General features: G+C 38.9%; 1 non-coding gene across 1 annotated transcript; it reads left to right on the top strand.

Annotated features, from left to right (window-relative positions):
* Window positions 1–4,161: 4,161 nt before the first annotated feature.
* On the top strand, window positions 4,162–4,268 carry LOC141609721 (small nucleolar RNA R71). The gene has a single exon (XR_012527637.1). It is a non-coding gene; the product is annotated as a small nucleolar RNA R71 (small nucleolar RNA).
* The last annotated feature ends 521 nt before the right edge of the window (window positions 4,269–4,789 follow it).

Here is a 4,789-nt window from a genome sequence, read left to right as displayed (position 1 = left end):
TTTGTTTTTCTTCTTCATTTTTTTTCTTTTCTATTTGATTTCCTTTCTTGCATTTTTTTTTTCACGACTTGTTCACCTCTTATTAGACAAAAGTAGACAAAGTTGCATTTCACTCATGTGGCATTTCGATCATACACCTCAAGATAAGTCAAAATTTCAACCCAAATATACTCCACAAAAGAACCACAATGACGAACTACTCAACCAAGGTGAGTTGTTTATGGGATGTAGTTATTTTGTTGGCAATAAAAACGATAAGGCTTAGGCTCAAAATGGGTTAACAAAAGGAAACAATTGACTCAAGGGCATAACAAAAGCTTATTTGGCTATTGTGAGGTTACTTTATTTGAACAAAATTGTCTCAATATGCACATCTACACTTCTACGGAATCAAGGAATGAGCTCCATACTTATGCGTTTTGACATGACATACCACGTAAGGAGAACTACTCTCATAACCTAAGCGGGACCGGTTTGATGGACCGGCCATAAGGAGGCTCTAACCTTACATTTTAGTAGCTGTGTCGGTCCTAGGTCAAGTCTAGGGTCTAACACGGTCTCACAAGGTGGTCGCAACTTGGTCGTTAAGCTAGACTTAGGGTTTTGCAAGCAAAAACCCTAACATGTGTCATCAAAAGGCACGAGCTATCAAGAGGGAAATGACACGGGCAAAACAATTATCATCATTGACGACATATACCCTCCACATTTAGACCATCTATGCAACTATTTACATACGAGATGCAACGTGTATGAAATGCAACTAAACATATGAACAAACTACGTGAATGCAAGAGTGAACACATATATTCATGTCTAATCTAAATGCATACAAGTTCTAGTCCTAACAACACATCAACAACACGCGCATATCCAAAATGGTTCCCAAAAGGAACACCCACATCACATATCCCGTCCTCCTCCATGCTTATATATACAAAAGGAAAAGGAAGGATAAAGGAGAAAGAATTGGAAGAATTTTACCAAGCGTCTTCTCCGATGATTCATGTGCTGCCTATCAAAATGGTTAGGACAAATGCAATATATATAATATAATATAAACAATGCAAATTTTTTTGAAATTTTTCAATTTTTTCAATTTTTAGGCATTTTGTATTTTTCTCAAATTAACAAGCAAATATATACAATTATAAACAATATGCACAAAGTGGATATTTCCCTCCCCACACTTGAAATTTACATTGTCCTCAATGGAACAAAGCATAGGGAGAGAATAGGAAAAATAAATAACATATTTTTGTTGGTTTTTGAATTTTCCAAAATGTAAGAACATGTTTTTAATTTTTTTGAATATTTGAAAATAAATAACATGTTTTTGGTATTTTTAAATGATGGAATTTCCTCCCCACACTTATTTATTTACATATTTCGAATGGAAATAAATGTGTGGAGGAAATTTGGAAATGAAATACATGTTTTTGATTTTTTTGAATTTTTCAAATTTTTAGTGGTTTTTGGTTAATGAATGTAATGCATGAACTATTCTATATGCTAAATTTAAAGGACAATGCAAACTACACTACATGAATGCAAAGAGAGCTAATTTAGATTAACTCCTATTCGGTTAAGTAAACTAAATGCAAATGCAAGCAAAACATAAATAAAGCAAGGGAAAAGAATACTAACAATATGGTGGTTCTTAAGGGACTCCACCAAACCTCTCATGCAAACTTTTGTTGTTTGAAACTCCAAGTAGCATGATCCATGTCACTTAAGGCACGGAGGAGACGGTCAAATGCTCTATCAAAACCTTCAACTAGACACAAGTAGTGCCATGCCATAGTAATCCTCACCCGACCTCTTCTCCAACACTTCTTGCCATTCTTCCTTTTACTCTTCTTTGCATCATTTCTTGGGTCCTTTTGATGGTTTGGACCCTTCTTCTTGAAGAAGTAGCTAGGATGTGAAGGGATCGGCATCTCATAAATCTCATCGAATGAGGAAATTTCCTCATTGTCATCAAAGGAAGGAGAATGGTAAAGAATAAGAGGTGGAGGAGTCAACTTCTCAACATTGAGGTTCATAATGCTATCATTCATATCCCAATTTTCTTGACTCTCCTTTACAATCGAACCATTTCCATTGAGAGCCGCCTCCAAGGCATCAATTTGAGCTTCCCAATCACTTGAAGAATTATCCAACCAAGGTTCACCTTCAAAAGAGCTTAGAACAAATGAATCCGGAGAGTTCAAATATAATTCAATCTCATCATCAATTTGGTCTTCAAATTCATCTTTTCTTGAATCATTTCCACCCAAATGTCCTTTAACATCAACTCCCAACACAAGATCACCTCCATTTCCCTCCTTGTTTGTTGGACAAACTTCCAATGGATCCAAGTGTGAAGGCTCAATATTATCCTCATTCAAACAATCCTCCAACACATCTACCCTACAACAAGAGTCACTCATAGAAGGAGATTTCATGGAGTTTTCCAAGGAGAATTCTATCTTGTCATCACCAACTTGAAGAGATAGTTTGCCATTTTTCACATCAATCAAGACACCCCCCGTAGCTAGGCAAGGGCGCCCTAATATGATAAGAATGTTTGAATCTTCGGGGATATCCATCACATAAAAATCACAAGGAAATTCAAGTTTACCCACTTTGAGTGGGACATCTTCCACAAGGCCAATTGGATACCTCACCGATCTATCCGCAAGTTGCAAAGATACTCTTGTAGGTGAAAGTTCAAAACCCTTCAATTTCTTGAAGATATTGAGAGGCATGAGGCTAATGCTTGCCCCCAAGTCACATAAGGCTCTCTCAATATGAAAGGTCCCAATTGTGCATGGTATGGAAAAACTACCCGGATCTTCAAGCTTTGGTGGCATCTTGTGCAATAGGATAGCACTACATTCTTGTGATAAATTGACCATGGTGCTTGGACCCAATGAATTTTTGTTGGAAATCAACTCCTTCAAGAATTTTCCATATGCGGGTATCTCCTTGATGGCATCAATAAAAGGCATGGTGATGTTCACACCTTTTATCATGTGCATGAATTTCCCATACTTTTGCTCAAGTTTTGCTCTTGCCAACCTTTGAGGGAAAGGGATTGGTGGCACATACGGTCTCACAACATGTTGCTTGGTTTCCTCAACAACCTTGGTGGGTTCATCAACTACCATGGGAGTCTCCACAACAACCTCTACAAGATCATCTTCAACCACTTTTGGTGCTTCAACCACAACTTCCGGTTTGCGACTCTTTTTCCTCTTTACGAACACCCGGTCTTCCAACTCCCTACCACTCCTCAAATGTATAGCATTAATGGTCTTTGGGTTTTCCTCGGTTTTACCCGAAAACTTTCCATTTGAGGCTTGAAATTGACTTATTTGAGAAGCCAATTGAGAGATTTGATTATCCGTCACTCTTTGGGAGGCTTGCATTTGTGTCCATAGTTGGTTGATAGAAGACGTGGCCTCCTCTTGCTTTTGGTTGGAATGAGTGATGAATTGGGTTTGAGAATTCATTAATTGCTCTATCATGAGCTCCATGTTTGATTTAGGTTGGGTGGATTGTTGAAAGGGTTGAGAAGTTTGTTGGAATGGTGGTCTTGGTTGAAAGGTGGGATTTTGCTTTTGGGCTTGGAAATTTGGTGTAAATTGTGGATTTTGTTGGAAAGTGGGGTTTTGGGCATTTTGTGAGCCATTGGAAAAAATTGGGTGGGCTCTCATTCCGGGATGGTATTGATTGTTGTTGAATGATTGTCTAACCGGAATTGATTCCCACACTCCATTCACTTGCTCCATACAATTTGCCTCTCCCATCATCAAAGGACATTCATTTGGTGGATGCCCTTGATCTCCACAAATCTCACAACAATACACTTGAGACCTACTTGATGAAGAGTTTCTAGAGGTGTTACTTGAGTTCAACAAGGCAATTTGTTGCTTGAGTTCTTCTATCAATCCTTTAACCTCAACATTGTTGGCCGACTCGACGGTTGACTTTCCCTTCCTCTTGTGCCTATCATTATTCCAATGAAAAGTACGGGAAGCCATTTCCTCAATAAGTTCCTTGGCCGTCTTGTGATCAATTTTGTCTAATGCCCCCTTTCCCGAGCCGGAATCTAGGTTCATTTTCATTTCATTGCTCAACCCCTCATAAAAGTTGTTGATCAACTCATCATCTCCGATCCTGTGGTGAGGACACAACCTTTGGAGTCCTTTATACCTTTCCCATGCTTCGTAAAGGGTCTCATCATCATGTTGGGTGAATCCTTGAAGCTCACTTTTGATTCTTGCGGTTCTTTGTGGTGGGAAGTACTTGTTCAAGAAGGCCTTGGAGACATCATTCCAAGTTCTAAATGAATCGGGCTCACAACTCTTCAACCATTCCTTAGCACTCCCCCTCAAGGAATAAGGAAAGAGTCTAAGGCGGATGGCATCCTCCGATACTCCATTTGCTTTGAACATGTCACAACTATCCAAGAATTCATTAAGGTGTTCATTGGGGTTTTCGGTGGCTCCCCCTCCGAATTGGTTTCCTTGGACTAGTTGCAACAAAGTAGCCTTTACATCAAAGTTATTGGCTTGAATAGGTGGCTTGACAATACTTGGGTTCACCACCTTCTTCGGAGCCAAATTATCCCTCATAGGAACCGCGGCCATTGTTGCTTCTTCGGGAATTCCAAATGGAATCTCAAAGAACTCAAGATTACCCGGTTCTTCTAAAATACCTTCCACTTACTCAACAAAGGGATTAGTAACAAAGAAAGACCTAGTCTAAACTAGAACAAAACAATTAATATCAAGCCAATGCT

The sequence above is a fragment of the Silene latifolia genome, chromosome 10 (assembly GCF_048544455.1).
Source record: "Silene latifolia isolate original U9 population chromosome 10, ASM4854445v1, whole genome shotgun sequence".
Taxonomy (NCBI): domain Eukaryota; kingdom Viridiplantae; phylum Streptophyta; class Magnoliopsida; order Caryophyllales; family Caryophyllaceae; genus Silene; species Silene latifolia.
This window is presented reverse-complemented; position numbering and strand designations above follow the sequence as displayed.